This window comes from Eleginops maclovinus, chromosome 23, assembly GCF_036324505.1.
Source record: "Eleginops maclovinus isolate JMC-PN-2008 ecotype Puerto Natales chromosome 23, JC_Emac_rtc_rv5, whole genome shotgun sequence".
In the NCBI taxonomy this organism is placed as follows: domain Eukaryota; kingdom Metazoa; phylum Chordata; class Actinopteri; order Perciformes; family Eleginopidae; genus Eleginops; species Eleginops maclovinus.
In genome coordinates, this window is record NC_086371.1 from 6,322,501 (window position 1) to 6,343,550 (window position 21,050).

The 21,050-nt window shown below is 39.3% G+C and overlaps 1 protein-coding gene and 1 long non-coding RNA gene across 2 annotated transcripts in view; one reads left to right on the forward strand and one right to left on the reverse strand.

The window, feature by feature from the left end:
• LOC134860238 (uncharacterized) overlaps nt 1–21,050 on the forward strand; it is a 152,675-nt gene that overhangs the window by 44,886 nt on the left and 86,739 nt on the right. The gene's annotated exons all lie outside the window — the stretch shown is intronic.
• Nucleotides 1–21,050, reverse strand: part of pitx2 (paired-like homeodomain 2) — a 52,057-nt gene that overhangs the window by 29,946 nt on the left and 1,061 nt on the right. The window lies entirely within an intron of this gene.

The following is a 21,050-nucleotide window of genomic DNA, read 5'->3' on the forward strand; positions in this document are numbered from 1 at the left end:
GATAAGCCTGGTATGTAAAGCTTATGAAATACATATTCTTCTGATTACAAGAAACCAACCATGACAAGTTATTACTTTAATATATTTCCAACACTTTGCAGAACTCCCAAAGCTTATAAAAAAAGGACCTTTTCATTGTCATCATTCATATGGTCCTCATTCCTTTGTGGGTTCAGAGTATAGTTGTTTCAAATGAATAGGTTCCTTCAAGTTCAATTATGTTAAATGTTTTCATAGACTATTGGCTTTGATGCACCATAATATTAACATAATGACCTTTCTTTGAGTATAATCTGCCTCACAAGAGAAAGGGTTATGCATTGGTTATCACTTGAACTTTTAGCAATAGAGCAAACTACATGTTTCTGGCTGGCTAGTTTGTCCGCCTTTTGCTTTGTGATCAGGTGTGCCGCTTTCTAATGTGACCAGTGATTCACACCTCTTTGTATTAACAGTTCATCATCAGCCTGTTTTAAAAGAAAACATCTAAATCTTCAAATATTTCTTTCTAACAACAACTTAGGCAGAGGTTTAGATTTCTAAAAAGTATAGGCAAACCATTCTGCCAAATTAGAATTCCAGTTCTTGGGATCCTGCCTCATCTTGTAGCACACGCTGAGAGCTTAATACTTCTGAACATTTCCTAAATTGCAGGAGTTGCACTTTGAAGACAGCATGGGATGGCTACACCATTATTTAAACTTAATATGTCAATCATTTCAGCCATGAGTAGTTCTGTGGCTTACGTTGTGTAACCACAAGATATCAGCCAACGCCAGTGAATATTTTTGTTCCAGTTTAGAAATTGCCTCACTGTGTTCAGCAGATCTGAAATATCCAGGAACATTACTGTAAGCACAGTGCTCATACTGTACTTAGTCAGATGATATGCCCATCAAACATAGAAAAATAGCCAAAATATCTTTTAACCTGTCATCTATCCTGGAGGTGAATTAACCAATTTTACATTGGATTGATACCAGTCAAAAAGTATAAAAAGTAGATTCTCTTTTTCAACAGGACGTTATATTATCATCATGATGCAGATTACAAAAGCAAGTGGTTAGGTAAAAAACTTAAATTTCAACTAAGCAGAACCTCATCTTTAATTGTTATGCACAATTTGAAAAGAAATCCCAGTTGTACACATTAAGTTGAATGCATCTATGCTAATCTGTGCTCATCAGGGGGTTTTCTAGAAAAATAGAGTATGAGGGCAATACTGTGGCAATGATCTTGTATATAAGATATATACATTCAGGTGAGAACATGACGCCCGTATACAAGGTGGCACCCTGGAGGTAAATAACCAGGTCGGAGCTCCGTAAAAACAAAGCTGTCTTTGCCATCTGACTCTCTATTTGACACGATTTTCCTACTTATGGAGTCATTATTTCTGTTGTTGACAAACAGAAATGTTGTTTTCTGGCATCACTTTAACATTTTACGGGGAGAATCGGCATTTTGGTATGAGTGTGCACACTGAAAGTAAGAGAGCGCAGGGCCCGGGTTTCCTGGTTTAGACAAAACCCTGTTCATTATATAAACCATGTCTAATTGATTATCTCCATTGGATTTAGCCTTTTCTACTCTGTGTCCATTATTCAGCGTTTTAAAAGGGATTTAAATGAATAAAGTTGATGCTCTCTCAGATTTGCTGCCCATTTTCTCTTATATTGGAGCAATCTGATCAAAAGGTCTAGATTTTCAAGTAACGCAGCAATAACATGTAGTTGGAAATACATGTCATCTTACGATTAGTGTTGAAAGCAAACCATACACATCCAACTTTAGCTGTCAAAGTGTCCCTCAACTTTCATCCATGTCATGCTCTTCATCTCCGTCTGACTACGTTGTAAATATATTTAATTGGATTAAAACGTTTCAACTGCTGAGCTACATGTCTTGCAGCAGGAGAGAAAGCCACATAGGGTCTGATTAGGGCTCTGCAAAGGGTGCGGAAAGAGAAAGGAATGCCTTTACATTTCATTTGGAGGAAAAATGCTGATGCGGTGGTAAACGAATGCAGACGAAAAGCCGGAGAAAAGAGTGAAATAATGATCACAGTCTTGACGTGGTTCTCAGACAGATTTTTGTGGTCACCCAGCAGCGTTACAGAAGTAATTCCCAGTTTCGGCTCCTTTGCCCAAATGTTTTCCTATCACCGCTCTTACACTTGCAGTTTATAGGGCTCCTATTCTGTGGCCCATGGTTGTGTTTCATTCCTTTTTAAATGGGCTGATGTGGAGGAAATTATTGAGATGAACTGAAAACAGGTTGATCAACGTTTAGAGTTTTGCACGATTGGGTTTTTGAGATGACGAAGCTAGTCAAACATCAAACACACTTCTTAGTGATGAGGCGATTTACGGTTATTTGAATGACGCGCAGATGGCTGTTAGCTTGGGGATATTTGTACATTTTTATAGAGTAAACCTGAGGTTAAAATGTTCCAATTGACTTCCTTTGTATTATTTACAACTTCATAGATGAATGCAATGTTGTATAACTTGAAAACCTGAGGTGTTGATGGTAGTCAATCCTAGTACTGACAGGCTCTTTAGTGATTTAGCAATTTAAGGTTATTTAACGGATCATAAGATAAGAAAAGGTGCCAACTAAGGAAACCAGCCCTCAGAAAGCACTCAGTACAAATAGTGGACTATAAAGTCAGTACCTCATTTGCTATTCAAATCATTTGAAACCTTTTGACCAGCTTGGCTTTTATACGAACGAGGGAAAGATTCCTTGCTTTAAGCCTCTTAATGACAGCAACTCTGGGCCTTGAGCCAGAAGTTATGACTGATGGAGATGGTTGTCTCCTCAGCTGCCCCTGTACCCACTGAGAGAACAAGCTAAAGATGTAGCGTCCAAATATAGAAGGCTATTTCTCACCCTAGGTTGATGGATTACTCTAAAGCCAAACTATGTACGCTGCCCAAAGCGGTAACAATGTAATGTATTCATGGAATAGGTATCTGTTGTCATACACAGTAACTGCACCTTTTTTCACCTTTTTATCTTGGCATCGCATTGCAATACGTTTCTTCTGCACATGGAGATCATTGTGAGACTCCCAGTTCTGAAAAATGAATAAGACCTGGAGCAAATTGTGTCAGAAGCCAACAAAGCTGGTGGCGTTTGTTTTGAGGGCTGTCTGCTCCCAACTCATGCAGTCCGCTTAGCTGGGTTTTGTATTCTTTGGATCCAAGTCCAACCAGATGTTTCTCTTTGAGCCACTGAAACTGATAGCTCATGACGCAGTGTCATTTTTCACCACCGTATCTCTCCGCTCCACTCAACACCCACATAATGCTTCATTTCTGCGAGCGGAATCAATACGCATTTTAAAGTAATATTCTCCGAGAATAATTTTTCGTTGTGCGTCTGACATCTTTAAACTGTCTGAAAGTGATCTTTCAAGAGCAAAGCCTGTGTGGGAGGATTTGGCTGTGAGTGGGGAAAATGAGAATCAAAAGGAGCAGAGATCAATATGATTTTGAATCAAACAACATAACAGTAATTCCTGCTGTCTGTTTGCAGCAAACTCAAAACTGAACGCCTTGTGTGGGGGAGGTCTTTTTCTCTCTTTTCTCATATTCCCTAGCTCCACAATTCATAATATGAAACACTGGTGCTAAGATATTGTTCACACTGTTTGATGTAATGATTGACCTTGTTAATTAAATGAGAACAGCCACTATCGCATGGCATTGAACGGTTAAAGATTGCATATAATGTTACACATTGAACCACAAAAATCAATACTCGGCCGAGAGGAAGATCAGAAATTGCTTGATGAAACGGTTTTGTTTGGTTTCGTATCCACAACTTCCCACTCCCACTGTTGAGTGGCCACAGTGGTATGTTTGTCTCTCTTTTCAACACTATGGATTTATAGATGCCTCTGCATTATAAATCATCTAGGAAATCGAGCATCCGCATGCGCCGTATCTACCGCTCCGGCCAGAAATACCTCCGCTTTTTCCAGAAAACGCTGTTCTCCGGCGTTAAATCAAGAAGCTTGTCTGATCAGAATGAAGTTCAAAGCCGAGCTAACCACAACAATACACAGAGTTAAAGGTCCCAACAGATGCTGCCTCTCTTCTGAACTACAAGACAAAAACATTGACAAAAGTGACCTGTGTATCTACATTATGGGGACCTTTTTGAATAGTTGGTATAGCTTTCTAAAAATAAACGATATGGATATCCTTCAAACAATGCTGCACAAGTGGCTCCCCATTGCCTGTTGATCAGAGGAGGTTTCATTCTCCCATCAATTCTTGTCAAGTCCAGTTTCTTTTACAGGACCTCAGCTGTGGACTTGGGTTTCAGTCAAAAACAAAACCAGGTAACAAAATGTAAGAAATGGCGTATCATGGCTAATATGTACAGTTGTGAAAGATGGGTGGTCAAGAACAATGATGTGACCCCTGTTCCGTTTGAATGTTTTCTAATCTGATTTAATCAGTCAGAACTGCTTTATTTGTCCCACAGCGGGGACCTTTACATTGTGGCAGCAAAGAGGACACTACATATAAGAACAAATTACAAGAGTAGACATAAACAGACTCGTAAAACGTTAATTGAACAAAAAAAAAATGAGTAAAGAACCAGCATTACAAAAGTAAGTGCACATTTAAATATAATGAAGTAGGACGGTAGTAAACGGTAAGAAGTATGTATTACACAGTATTATTGTTATATAACAATGTTATTACAGTATTAAGGAGTGTAACAAAAGAAGCAACCAGTTATTACAATATAAGAAGTCACAAACTGACTCCTATGAATGTTTTTATCCTGACACTAGAACATTGTTAGCTCCGACCCAGTCCCCCCCCTCATTGGGTCAAGTTCATGCCCCAGCATTTGTCGCCGTCTTGGTGCGCTGTCTGTCTGAAGGTGTCAAGGTCGACCTAGTGTCTGGACACAGCGAGCCTTTAACAAGGAGACAGTACTTACAGCGCCATGCCACCACTGCTAATGTTAACAGCAGATGTGTTATGGTCAAAGGGAACGGCTTCATGCAAACAGACTGAGAACAGGTGACATATAGAAAAAACACGACTTTTAAATGTTTGATCCATATTCCCCAACTTCAAACAGATAGATCAACTTTTCTGACTGAGTTCTTTAACTTAAACAACATCTGAATATCTGACAAATGTGTAATCCTCTTTGTGTTTATCTTCAAAGTGACCTTGTAAACTTATTTTTACAATTCTTTGTGGGACTGTTTGTCACAAACAAGCTGGGGTTCTCAAATAAATTATTGCATTATGATGACAAATCAAACATTAAACCGTTTTATAGGAATTGGTTGAAAGCACGTTTTTTTTATATTCCTTTTTGAAGCTTGCCCCTAAATGACCCCACCCAACCCCAGCAGACCCAAACACAATCTTTGAGGACTTGACAATGTTTATAAAAAAACATATCCAAAGTGTTCCTCCCTGTTCCATTTAGTTTTTACCAGCATTTTTTGTGACTTTAAATATAGCCAAGCTTCCTGATCCCGGCATTGTTCTGTTGCTTGGCATGCTAACATGCTGAAGGAGGGGATAGTGCTCAGAGCTTTAATTTGGACTGAATCCGGTCCGGTCTCGAATTCATCTCACTCCACTTTGTCATCCACCAGACAGGGAGATGACTCACAGCACAACTGGAATCTAGCGGACTGCGGTGTCGGGTGTCCCATGTGCTCGAGACTATCCAATCAATGTCAGGACAACAAAGTAAAGGACAAATTAGCCTGGAACAACTGGACACGTCAGATGAAATGCAGAGAGAAATAAATGTGTGTCGGCTCTTGAGGCCTATTAACATAGCTGTAAAAGATGATTTGCCATTACCTCACTCTTCCTTTGCATTATGATGAAATACAATTGACATAAATTGCATTTTTAGTATTTTAACTAAGTATGCTTCAAAGATATCCTCCATGTTTTTCCCATGTCAAAGGAACACAAAATCAGTCCTGCAGGGCCCAATACGGACAGCTCTTTTAACACTGGGCATGTCCGCGTCAACCTCCTAAAACAATAAAGGGTTGAATTACATTTGTTTTCACACATGTTAATCTCTGCTTGTAAAAGTTACACAAGTCCAAGGAGGTGTGCTCACACAAAAATTCCTCAGTTAGATTGTCAGACGGCGAGTGCGTGGCTGGACTGAGTGAAATTAATGAAGTCTGTAATGCGTTATCAAAGACGGGAACTCGATATCTGTGGCGGGGAACCCCACCTGTTTATGGGGAGACGCACATGGTCACACACACATGCGTACACACACATAACAGTCTGCCAGACCAAAGACGTGCAGGTGGGGTTCAAATGCTCCCCCAATGGCAGAGCAACAGGTGGATAGGCATTCTTTTATGATGTCTGCCCTCTCCATGTGTAGTTTTGAAGGCAAGCAACATGAGATGTCAGAATTTCCTGTTAAAGACAGCCTGGCGGAAATATACCTTTTATTGAGTGAAATGTTCACATCCCAGATGGAGTTCAGCTCTATTTAGATCATCTGTATGAGTCAGTTATTATCCTGATACAAATAGAGGTCAAGTTCTGCCGATTAATATAGCTTCCGTATAACGGTGATGCAGCCAAGTTTCTCATTTGAAACATTTTGTTCCCTAAATTGTCGTTTAGAAATAGGACCAGAAAACCCCTTGTAAGTTAAAGTTTTGTTTAAGGCATGACAAATAACCTTTATCCAATAATCTGTGGTTAGGCTAGGCGAGCATAGCCACTACAAGACAAAGACAAGAGCAAAGACTAAATCTTTATCAACACAAACGCTAATACTAATATGACAATTCTGTCTGATTGTTTTACATTGAGAGATACATTTTTCTATACAACTTTGTTTTCTTGCAAAGAGTTTGATGGGAAGATCACCGCCACCCTCATGATGTTATGCTAAATACAAAGCTTCAGTACAGCAAGCAGGCAATTAGCATAGCTTAGCATAAAGTCTGACCAGAAGCAGTTACTTCCTGGATTATGAATTGATTGCCTGGAAACCTAGTAGTATTAAATATAGCTGAAAAACATGTTTATATCTAGGAAAAGAAAGAACAGTGTACTACACATTTTAGTCCACTCAAACTAGCTGCTGCTATTTATCAGCCAGTAGATGAGAGTGTAGGAAGGGGTTTAAGACTACTACCGGCAAACATTGATTGGAGAATGGATCACACTGTTTAACATAACATACTGAATCATTTCTGCCACGGTGGATTACTGTAATATTCTACATGCAGGGGATGTGACTAGCATACAACTAGTGCAAGAGGAAAATCTGGTTTTGTAGGTCATTACTTACTGTTTTGTTGTTTAAATGTTTGATGAATGTCAGGGGAAGTGCTCAGTTACCGGGACATATTTCATAATAAAAGACCCATGTAGGAGCCTCCTTTAAATCAATTCATTCAAAGTAAGTTTTATGAACAGCCATTTCTTTATGATTTTATGAACTGCCAATTTTCATGTAAGGGGCCATTAACCTAGTCTGAAGGTAAACCTCCCTGGTTACTCGCCACACGGCAGCCACAGACTGCCCAATGGCAGAAAATATGCAACACTTCACTGAGCAGCCACAGTGAGGGTAACACCTCTCCACACCACTTGAAAAATAGCACTACATTTCCACTTCACATGCATGCAGAATATCAAGCCATACATATGCTCAGCTCTTTAGCTAATAAGTCTGAAGTGACTGTTAATCTGCGGAATATTAAAGATTTATTTGCACTACAATCCTTCATCTGTTGCACTTTTAGTCTTGAAAAATGCATCTTCCTTTTTCAATTCTTACATAGTACATGTTGAGTTGGCTCCTTTTTCAGTGTCATTAAAACCACACAGGCTAAGATATGCATTAAATATAAATGTAAAAAATGTATGCTGGATAGATCTTCTCTCATATCCAAAAAGCTCCACAAACCACAAATAGTGTTTTATCGATAACCTTTACCTTATTATGCACGTTTTTGATAGCTACACGTTGTGAGCGAGACAGCTTTCCAGCTTCAGTTAATGTTGAACTCTTATTGAAGAAATGTAAGCCACATTTAGAGTTATTAATATTGTAAGTTAACTTTCAACAATCTGTACAGCTGCATCAATTCCATGTATTATGTTGCCTCTTTAACTTTTCTGTTGCCGTTTGTTGGCGCCCTTAACCTAAACTGCTAATTAAGGTAAATGCTTTTTGCAGCTGCAGGGAGTGATGCTCTCCATTTTACACAGAAGCAGGGCCAATGAAAACTCCAACACTGAAACCCAAAGGAAAATAAAACACACTCTCTCAACACATTAACACTCGCACTACATGTCATTAAAAAGCTTAATAATTATGGAAACCATATTTCAGTCGTAATCATTCATCTAATACTTATGGCGTTGCACACACATTTCATTGCTTGTGATTCACTCACTGCAATACAAACATCCATTTGTACTTTATCTTCTAAATAAAGCCAAAGCAGACTTATTTCACACTTCTTAAAAGCGTGAGTTATAGTATTAATGTGCCATGACTGACAATTTCACTTCAGTTGTGATTAAATAGTCTGCACTTCATTATAAGTATTCAATCTGTTACTTCTGACGTCCGTATTGTGCTTATATTCTCTCCTCACCAGAATCACAGATATATCCGTTAGAACTTTTTTTATTATGTAAAAAGTCAGGGAACATATTGTGGTCTTTTCTCTACAACTTTCACAGACAATTTATCAATTTTACTCCTGAAATTGAAACCCAACCACCTCAGTAAAGCCTTGTCATCGCCAAGGTCATCAGTCATTGAACTATGTTTTCCAACCAAAGCGTTTCATCATCATCTTTTTCCAAACACCCCCACAGCTCTGCATTTTCCATCCCCCTGAACTGTGGAGCATGCACTAATACTCCGCTCTCATCATATTATGTCCTTTAAGGCCATCTATATATAGCAGGTCCTAAATCACTGTACAGAAGTGCTAATCATTTTCAGTGCATGGGGTCCAGTGTATAGTAAGATCAAAGTTAAGCTCAATCGTAACAGGAATGTTTTACCCCCTGAGCTATATTTAGCCTCTCCTTGCTAACTATCTGCCTTTTGGACTTGATTGGAGATTAGCACTGTTTTCATTCTGGCAATGAGTAAACATCCTTCCATTTATTTTGAACCTCTGAACCCCCCCCCCCCCAAGTTACACGGGCACCTGCTATTTTTGGGAGAATATGGTGATGGCTGTTCTAAAGAGAGATGGTCTTGTTTTACACACTGGTCAGAACCTATAAATAATAAACCATGTGTGTGTCGGTGAGGCAGGGGGTATGTGAATTTACGTCGCCTGTGTGTATGCATTTCGCGGGTAAGGGTGTGTCTTTGTGTATATCTATGTGAGGCACAAGTGAGTGTTGAAGTATAACAACATATACAGTTTCCACTTGAGGGGAAACGGTATACGTTGATCGTGCGGTGTCAGTTTGTTGGCGGTAAGAGTTGGTGATGATACATTTTCTAGGTCATTAGCTACTTTACTCTGTTAACTACTAAAACAAATGACTAATCATATTGTAATGTCCCTCTTTAGTAGCTATGAAGCACATTTCTGCTATCAAATTCAAAATTATAGATTGTATTTTTAACTCTTTTTACTACATATGCATTTAAGCTAGTCTCATTTGCACAAAACATATCACTTGTTGTGACATAACTAATGCAGTAATGTTGCCAAACTGAAATAAATTACTTTGAATGTCGTATTAGCAAGCCATTATCCTAGCTTGGTTCGCTGACGTTATCACAGAAATACTAAATCGACCTCACTGACCTTTAGCAAATTGAGGGTTATCACCTAAAAACGACTAGCCAAAAGCTGGTGGCAATAAATCATGAAAGAAACATTAAATAATTCCTCAGCGATTCATTATTTCAATCTGTTTTTAATGTCCCAATGACAATTAAAGTGAGCTGTCTAATGTTACCCACGCCGCTTATAGTGGGTGCAGGCGAACCCCGGCATGACAGCTGGTCAGGTTCAGGCCTGTGAAGGTTATGATCACAGACTGATTTCCATCTCACCACTCACCCTCTCACCACAGCCCCGAGACCCCTGATCAGACCTCCAGACAGCTGGACCCTGGTTCTGGTTTCATTTCTAGTTTGTACCACGACAAACTGCAGTTACTTGTCACATATTTAAAGGTTTCCATTGATCATGAAACAGGTATGCGTCTGTTCTAAATGCCACCACACACTTACCGTAGTTAGCGAGTAATTATGATACTGACACTTGTTGCACAGCAATATGCACATAGTCTGAATGCAGATAAGTAAAGTATGGACAAGCAAAGACCAAAGCCTGCTCCTTCTTTTCTTTTTATGAGTAATGTCGATTTATTATTTTTTTAAGGCGCCCTTCCCCCTCCTCTCTTCTCCCCCCTTCCTTCTTCTTTCTACAATGCTTTCCCTTGCCCCTTCACGCCAGCTGTGGTCTGCACAAAAACTGATTTTCAGAGTGTTAACCACCATGTTCTTCCTGCCGACGGCAGGATTTCATTTGCAGAGCACAGGGGGCCAATATCTAGGGTAATTCCCAGGGTTTAGTGCCACTGATCTCTTCCCAGCTCACCTTGGGGAGAAAAATTAAAGCGGCGATAAGGCCTTACCCTGCCCAGCAGCGTGTTCACTCTGCTGCCCGCTACCTCTCTGCTGTCGGATACCAGAGGCACACAGATAACACCTGGTCAGTCTCATATGCACCGTCTGTACGCAGCTGTACACACACTTAAGGTTATATCACAGAGAAAGTATGATGAAGGTTTGCAATTCTTATGACTTCTTGGGAACTATAAAATTCACATTAAGGTTATTCTGTTATTTCACTATGTGTGTAGTTACTGTAAATAGTTCACTGCAAATTAATGAATGAATACACTGGATTTTAAACAACATGGTCATCTTCAGTTAGAGATGTTCAGATTGAATCGCAGTTGGTGCTCACTCATCGCTTTATATTCCAACAGCAGCAAAACTCAATGTGAAAATTACTTTTTGTTTGCTTCACGTCATATGAATGCTAATTCTCATGTTGATGACATTGCAGGGCTGTAAAAAGAAATATATCAATTGTATAGTTTTTTGGTTATTGCCATTATTTTTATTCAAAATAAAACATTATACATGTCTATGGAACAGAAGATGATACAAAAATTGCAGAAATTGCAAACTATGGCTAAAACGAATTCGCTTCATTTGTTCAATCATTGTTAAATAGTCATTACATTAATTTACATACTTTTTTACAGTGTTAATTCTTGTGCAAAACACATAAATCAGTATCTTAATATGTTGTGACCATTTCTTGAACACTGATAACTGTGCTATGAGATTGCAGTGTTATCTGTGAAGAAGTATTAGCATTTTTGTCATTCCTTCATCATTTGAAATAACCCTAATTTGGTGAAACATCTATGATGAGTAGAGGGGCGGGGGGGACATCCAGTCTTTTCTGCTTGTGTATTCCAATCTTCCTAGGAACAAAATTACTTTTCTACTGTTTAATAAAACCCTTGTCCATGACAACTTTATATGACTTGGATAAATGTCATTCCCTGTGAATATAATTTCTTCAAAAATCTAATTTAATTTATAAATGTGTTAAACCTGACAGCGTTACATTCACAGAGGAGGAAAGGCACATTAACAAATGAAATGTCAAAAGACTAATTCACTTTTTTTTTTTTTTACAATTCAATCAAAATGAGAACCGATGTGATTTCCACGTATGTTTCAAATGGAAAGTAACATTGGTTACGGTGGCTTCATATGAAGAAATTAAAAAGAAAAGTTCCTTCTAGGTTTTTGGGTTGGTGGTCTATTCAAGGGCATCGCTCTGATGGGAGCAATTAAAAGTCTTGTTAACCGTCAGGCTTAGCAGAGTGGAAGTGGAAAATAAAGAGTAGCAGGAAGCACATGCTTTATGGCCTCCTTCATTCACTTACAGACATTTAAACCCAAAAGGAAAGAAAGGCGGGGAAACATATCATATATCTCCATCTAGTTTCTTTAAATCCATATTTGAATGCAAACACTACACGGACACACTGCTTATTCCCTCACTGGTGGTGGGGGGTCCCGGAAAACAATCTATTCCTGCACATCAGGAGGGAATTGTGGATTTAAGTGAAACCAAATGAGCTGATGTCTCCCTGATTAAATGCATGAGTTATTGTTTCTTTAAAAAGTGCATCACATAATGCTCCCTCTCTCTCGCTCATACATGACATGATTGTTGGTTTGACATTTCACCATAAGGAGCGCCCGACAATGTGTTTCCAATCGGCGGGAGATGTGAAGCCCACAATGGGACATGCATGCTGCTCTTTGAAATGATGCACCAGTTGGAAAACATAAACAAATTTTTGCCACCAAGCACGTTCAAATCCCCCCTCCCCCACTCACCGCCCGCCCACCCCCGTTCTCCATAAAAGCCACAGCCTCACATGTGATGCATTACCAGGGAGGCAGAAAGCATGTTTTTGGAATTAAACTATTACGGGCCCTTTCAAACAAGATACATTTCCTAATTGGCTCCTTTCACAACATTTACATATTGCCTTTCTTTTTTCCTTTTTTTTTCCTGGGAGGAGGGTGTTGTTGGTTTGCTGGGTGTCAAGTAGAGGTGTCCCATGGAGGTAAAGTTTATGTGAAGCAGTCTGCCGGAGAATCACGGCAGGACAGAACCACACTGGGAGAAAAAGAGCGGCCGTGTCGACACATGAAGCCAAACAAACAGTCTGACTTCTAAGCTTTGGCAGACCCTGCTGACGGGTCCCTTGGTTTCTCAGCTTTCCTCCTCCTCCTTCATGCCTTTTAAGCCTTTTATTCAGTTTTTTTTTACTGGCACTCTTGTTTTTTTCCTTTGTACTTCTTTTGGTGTGACTGTGTGTTTCATTAATCCCCAGAGAACGAAGGGAGAAAGAAGGAGAAGGTCCTTAGATGATATTTTCAATCACCTATTATAGTACATTAGAAGACATGTGCACATACACAATTCTGGTGTAACAATACACATAACTGAAGTGTAATGATACCATCATAATGGAGTATTTCTTCCGAAACCCAAAATAGCTTCACACCGCACTTTAACAACTCCTCACTTTCGCTGTCAACTTGAGCAAACACAGACGTCATGACTATCTGAGGAGTCGTCCCTTTGCCCATTCCTGAGACGCTGCTAGTCCTGCCGCTGCAGAGAAACTCAATCTATTGTTTGATGTGGACAGACAGATTGTCTTCCAAAGATTGCCAAATACTTTGTGTAAACAACCCCCATTTTAACCTTCCCTAAAGTGTGACTTAATAAAGATGAAAACGCGAGGTGTCCGTTTCACCCCTCGCTGGGGAGGCGGAATGAAAACCACATGCGTAAATACAGCCCGGTGCGCGGCGCTAAGTGTGCGCTTTAGAGAAGAAACAGTAATCAGATTGGTTTCCTGTGACAAACAATAACATTTATTTTAAACCAGCAGCATTTTTCTCAGGCAGAGGCAGTAGCTCCCATGGTAATCAGAGCCAGACATGTCTTGGCTCCGGGATGTTGCTACCTTCGTGCTAGTGGGGCACGCTGGGGGTCACATTAGCACGGTGTACGACAAGGTGGTAAGAATAGCTTTTGTTTAGAAGAGGATTCAGGGAGAGAGGTCATTGATTATTATTTTAGATACAACTAATACATCTTGTTGTACTTTACATAGAGAAAAGCCTGACAACGTGCTAACGCCTGGCCCTGAAGTTTGACACTCAATTGTGCTTTGCCATCTTAAATTCCGTCAAATGATAATCTTAATCTTTATAAATGAATGTGTTGTAAATGTGCCAAAAACATATCGACCACAATTATTAAAGCTCAAATATCGATATCTGTATAGGCCTAAAAAATCCAGCATTGTTCAGGCGCTAGTGACCAGATATGATCCCCAAATTATAATATGTCATTTGTCCTAATCTTCTATTATAAAATTCTACATTTATAAGTTATATCAAAGCTAAATTGTAAGTTGGTAATAGGTTTTGCATACATATCTCAGACCATGCTCATTAATGTTGATCTTAAAACGGTGACGAGCTGCATATAAAAGCTCAACATGTTGAGAAGGCTAATATTTTACTTCCTGTATAATGCTTTACTTTCACCAGCCCCTATGCAAATCTACTTTAATTATTTAATGTGGAAGCTTATCCCAGTTTCCCTCCATTTTCATAATGAGTGATAGCTTTGGTGCCCCATGTAGCTCAGCTTAACTGTGATCAAGTGGAGGCCCGTGGGAGCTCTCAGCATGCTTACAGTCCCCTAACAGACGAACGCGCCGGCGATGATGGATCACACGGTTTTCATCACAAACTCATAGTAGTGTCTGCTCACGTCAACTTAAGGGCTTCTGACCTAAGAGCTCCCCCCTGTTGGGGTGATTTTAGTTGGACAAATTTTCCCTCCGACAGGCTCTCTGCCGGCTGCAAGGGGAGCGGCTGCAGGACTCATCTGCCTCTTATTACGCTCCCAAATTGAGTGCGTACACAGTGGATGTGTTAATGGATAGAAATGCAGTGCAGGGACATGGCGTGCAGAGCTGGTAAAGAGACACTTCTCCTATAACCCGCAGGCCTGCTAGGGAAGCAAGAACTCTCAGTTTATCTCTGCTATTATATCTCGTGTTATGTTACTTCACAGAGGATGGAAACTCAGATGTTTCTGTGTTATCTATTTACATGCTGCACATGGGAGTGTTTCCCTTAGAGACAACTTAAGAACTTCAGAAATACATGGTATTCACCTTCTTACTTTTACTTTTGTGGTTCACTGATGTGACTTAGAATTACACACCAAATGCTAAAGTTAACCTAAGCCACAACTTAACTGCTGAAAATAATCACCAACACCATCAAAAGTCACATGATCCCTAAAGAAAGTTGTTCAATTAACAATGTCCACAAGGAAAGTGCAGATTTTGGTATCGTCTGAAAATTGCCATTTTAAAAGGACACTGAATTTTTGTATATTTAAAAGATAATGCATTGAAGTAGTCAGAGTGGAGGTTCTATTTTGAAACATACTTGCTAATTTAGTGAGCAGATGAGAAAATCAGTTTCACACGCTGCACATAAGTGGGTGAGGATAGCATTGCAGAGGCTGTTAGCGGCAGACAAGTGAGAGCGAGCTGTGGCCAGCATGAAGAGCAGTCTCATGGCAACAGGCAGTGCCAGTTGTTTGATACTGTAGCCTGGCATGACGAGTGCCTTTCTGAGCCCACAATGGATCATGCATGACCACAACACTTAAATATAGAAGCCCGGGCAGCAAAACTGCAACTCCTCTAGCTGAGGGTAGGCCTCATTGCAAAAATTATGATTTTGAAATCATTTTCCTTGGCAGTTGTATAATGTCTTCGAGGAATCTGGAGGTCCTTTGTCTAGTCTGAGAAAATAACATGATGAGGGGGTCAACATTATTAGGAATGTAATAATACATTGTCATTTATGGGGAACTTCACAAAGTAGTAGTATGGAAGCTTTGGGTGTTACCACACACAGGGTGGGTGTAATGAAAAGGCAGTTTGGTGTTGCATTATGGGAATTATGTTGTTTTACTTATATTAGGAAACATATATTGGCTTCTGATGAGTCACAACTAAAACTTGTATGCACACTGACTGAAGTTATGACACACTATATATTGAGATTATTTTAAGCGTTGTCAACAGGTAAACCATTACTACTCCAGCTTGGGATGTTGATGCTTGCGTCAGGGCTAAGACTCTTCACTTTACCCAACAGTAGGAAGCCAGACACAGGAACTTTACTCAGGTCTTGAGTAACTGCAGTATTTATTCTTAGACAAACTGAAATCTACACTCTTAATTTACTACCTCTTGACAACTTAACTGATAATTTCTTCTCTGCTCCGATAGCCGACACCTGCCTGCTCTGATCCAGTAAATCTTTCTCTCGCTCAACCGCACTTGCTTTGCACACATGCAGTACCACCCATGTTATAGGGTCATTTTTACACCATATAACTGGTTTCTCCATCTATCTAGGTTCGTTTACATCACATGCAGCATGTAAAGCCCATGGGCCAGCTTTCCAGCTCTCTAGTTGGTGTGTAGCATTTAAATTACATCACAATATAAACTCAAATTTAAATAAGTTAGTATCATGAATCAACCTCTGACCTTCACAGGGAAAGGAACAGAACAGGAACACAGTACAAATTAATTTGAGTTATTTTCAGTAATGTGAACATATCTTTTTACTAAAACCCTTTAGTATTTACCCCTATTTGACAATCGATCCTCTTTAAGAATAACCGGAGCTTAGCCAACTATCCAAACTAGCCAATCCAACATACTAAACACTCTATTATTTAGTCATATATACTAAATAATAACTATAGGGATATTGGGATACATTTGCCAAACTTTTTCTTCTCACTCTTTACCAAAAGCTGTGCCAAAATGCTCCACGTTTACCATTTAAAAGACAATCAAACATCAAATGTTCTGGTATTCAGTTGATGGAGTGAAACATTGAGGAGGGGGAGTGGATTAGAAACAGCTTTGAGTGCAAATTGAATTAGGCCTTTTGAGATGACTTGGTGTAAGAAATGAAATGTCATCCTCGCCCATGCAGGCAGAAATGCAAAACATGTGAATGTGAAGAGAGATCTTTTTTTCGCTGCTCTCTTTTTTTATGTATTCTGACTCTTTTTACTGTACTTTTTAAGATGTATCAGGCATAAATCATCCGAGTAAGGATGAGAACCAGCCGTCTGAAGCTGCTCGAGGACGAACACACTCATGGTGAGTCGTACAGCTGTGTTCAAATTGTGTGTCACAGCTTTAGCCCTGCTTGGACTAATTACCTCCCGTGGCTCCGACCAACAAAAAACAGAGTTCACAAGAATGATTTATAATTTAAAAAACGATTAATGGAAACCACAATCCCTATGTGTTTAGGAAAAAAACAACTGCTTAGTGTGAAAGGTATGTCCCTATAAATATCCAGCTAAATAAGTCATTTAATAGGATTAGTCTGTATCCTAAATGCTGTAATAAAAGTTGAGTAAAAAGAATTGTAGCTTTTATCATACCCGAAATTAACTACAAGTGCAGAAAATCATTAGTTCTCAGCTAAGGACACTTCTGTTGGAGTAATGATCCTCCAGTAAATCTTGAACTCAAACTAAAAGGGTGTTTTAGTGAGCTGCAGCTTAAGTGTGCAGCTTGTAGACAAAGTGATCATGTTTCACTGAGGCATTAGTTATTCTGTCACTATTTTTATAGACACGGAATCTCAACCTATCTTAACCTACAGTAGAGGTTATGTGCAGCTCCCTGGTGCTAGATCTGAAGTTGATATGCAAGCCTCATTGTAGTAATAATGTGGGGAGCAGACGAGTGGAAACGGCTGGGTTTCTCTTCTCGCCTGGCTCCTGCAGCGCTGCCTTTGGATACGACACCAGAAACACACTCCAACTTGTGGATGCTTTTTCCAAAACGTTGGTTTTTGGTGAGAACACACAGACTCAAGTCATAACAGCGTAGATCATGTAGCAAAAACTGTGTTCTGTGGTCCTGCTGATGCAGCTCAGATTTCCAGAAGAACACCATTGTGCTGTATTTTCAGTTGAACTTGTTTTTATTTAGTAAATGTCTTGACATTTGTGAGAAAGCTTTGCCAGATTTGTCAAATATTAGAGACACATAACAATTTCTGAGCACTGACTGCTGCTACGATCAGGGCCTCTGATGTCATACAAGTCCTGCTCTTGTGCAGTGGGATTTCAGACCTTTTTTAAAAAGCCCTCTGGTCCCTTTGACTCGAGTCCCTTTGACTCAAATCCCTTTGACTCGAGTATAAAATATAATTCATGCTCCTAACTATGCGTAATAAGTTTTTGAACTAACTTTTGGGATTAAAAGGGAAGTGACGAATCATGGATCATTGACGATAAACTTGTGGTATGTAGTGTACTGAAGTGTCGACATTTTAACTGTGTATCGTCATTAAGGGAACTGTGTTTGTCCCTTAACATTTGTTTTGTCCATGTTTTTTGTGCGCATACTTTAAAATGTGTTTCAATATGTTATAATTAGCTTCTAAATAAACATTTAATTTAGGCACTATATCTGATTTGATGTGTTTATACCCTTACTGTTGTTCATCACCATGTGTATAGCATCTATAAATAATAAAACTTGCCTCGCTTACTTTCTTTTCTGCGAGAGAGAGAATTGAACATGTTTTTAATTGGATCTCCATGGAGCCACATCATTTTCTTGGAGCCAGCATCTATAAGCCACCATTGGAGCTGCATCTTTAGGCACATCCACATTGGTTTTTGCTTTGCTTGTGATGATAGCTGATTAGTTTGTGCTTATCTACATAAGTCTTATTTTCTTTATATTAAAACCTTCTATAGAATACTCTGAATCAAGCCTTTCCTTTCCAATGTAGATCCATCACCATGTTTATTGTTTTGTAAGATATATGAAAGGCAGATTCGCTTCCAATTTTTTGCGGTATACTTGAATATCCAGCAATGTTATATTTTATCTTGTGAAATTGTGTGGCCTTAAACACTAAAAAGGCTTTCTGAAAGTGCAGTCCTCCGCCAAAACCATGTACACTATCTCTGTCGTTACGAAATTGAACAATTATGTGTGTGAACGCCCATGATCTATATCTGTTACAATATTAAATGTCTTCCAACAAGTTTTATGAAATCCAGGCCAGTATTTTTACCACAATCCTCTTGACATATAGGCAAACAAACCGAAGTAAAGTAAAACATAATCCTCTTGGCAGAAGTAAAGGATTGTTAAAGTTAAAGCAGAAGAATCAATGTTTTTTTTAGCCCCTATACAGGCCTAAAAAACTAGATCCCAAATTCCCCATTACTCAAATCAATAGTGTCTTTCATTAAACCCTTCCTGCTTTCTAAATGCCCACATATATCAAACCCCATACCTCAAGTTTGTGGTGTGGGACCTAAAGCCAAGCCGAGATAACCCTGATGTCATCGTATTGGTTATTCTCTGAGCCACCAAAGACGACACTATACGACTTTGGAGTGCCCTTTAATATCATCTAAAAAAAAATACCTTTGTGAAACCCATCATGTACTGTTTTCTGAAGCCTATATTTTGGTGGAATTCATCAGCAATTCTGTAAAGTGTCAATAATCCCCAATGGTGAGCTGTGACATTTGACCACTGATCCTGAATGTTTTTATTTTGACATCTGCTACCTGTCGCTACAGTTATTTATTCTGAGTTTTTGGGACTAACTAGCCTGCAGGTTTTTGACATTGTACTCTTTTGTTGTTATACTTTACAGCTGTGCCTTAGAAGTAATGTCCTTGTTTATGTTGTTTCAACTGTCTTGCCGATTGAATATATTTCTGTAATGAGTTTGTGCTGGTATTAAAGGTTTAAAATGTAAGGCAGCTAATAGGATTTCACTTACAGTACTGTCACTTTACTAAATTGTATCTGGAGCGCGCTCTGTGTGTGTGGGGAGAGTTTTACCACAGATACAAGACACATGCTATATGGTGATGATGGGTCTGAAACTAGGTTATCCATCACCGGCCGTCGTGTGTCCACGGGCTCCTGGCCAATACCACATCTATTATCAAGTTATAGGGATACAACAAGGGGGAATAAAAGGGCTTTTTACCAACTACAGACTACATTAAAAACGTATGGATGGATGTGAGAGTCTGGCAGAGATACTACAGTCGTCAGTCTGAAAAGACACAAACTTAGGAATGTCTTCTGTTAGATGATAAAATAGTCTATAGTGATGATTGATTATAACTCACTTCAAAGTGCTAGATGACACAAATATCTGAGAAAAGTAATTGATAATAAATAATCCAAAAGTTATTTTCTTAAAAGCATTAAACCCCAATCTTGACAATATTCTTTTTCAGGCTCTAATATGTTGCATATGCTGTTCAAATGGATACAAATGCATAATATTTTAGAAAGATATAGAACTGCATGCATACTAGAAACTGCACTGTAAAGAAGACCTATTTGTTCTTTGCAACACGAGGCCGAAGGGAAGAGAAATCCAACCGAGACTTGGCCAAAAGTGCTTTTTCGTATTGTAAATTAAGGAGAAGACTGTGGTTTTCAAAGCAAACCATTATGATAGTTAACATAGAACCACTTAAAAGGCCAGCTGCGGGAGTGACGTGAATAATAGTGTTTCATTTGTCTAATCTTAGCAGGAGCAGTGGGTGGCTGGGGTGGGGGGGTTCGCTGGTACCCTGCTGGCACTTGAAGAGAGCTGCTTCCACCACAATGTGGTGCAAATGCCCGAAATTACCGCTTGGCTGTGTTGCTGTTGTTTTTCTGTGCCGTTACCCTTTCATTTGTAGTTTGTCTGTTGTTAACATGTGTGTACAAAAGATGGACATGGTGGAAAGGTTAGTGTGGGGGGGAAGTTTAGCACGTGCCAACAAGAGTTGATTGAGGAGATGATTTTCTGTTTCTGTTTCAAGGGCACTGTAATTTGCCCAGGCGCTATAAAATCCCCATAAATGAATAATTTAAGAAGTTTTCAGATGTAGTTTGGAAAGTATTTGCTAGTTCCTCTGGCTCTCTTTGCACCAGCAGAGACATTCGCTTGGCCACATCATAATACTACATGTACTGTATGGTGAGCCTTATTTCAAATGCCCATAAAATTTTCTCCTTTTGGAAGCAGGTTTGAATGTGGCCACTTGCAGTGTAAGTGGTTTAAAAAGTGCAAAATAATGCAGATATCAACAGTTTTCCAAGTATTCGTCATCCAAGGACTGTGGTTTCTGCTGAGCTATATTTCCTTTATTTTATTTTCCTAACTGAATTCAGAGGTGCTGCCTCTTGTCTTTCACCAGCCAGCACTAAAGTTTAGCAGTGGAACATTTACTGCTGATTTTTATACTGCTTGTTTTCAATTTGACACAGTTTCCTTTTAAGAGACGGTCCTGGAGA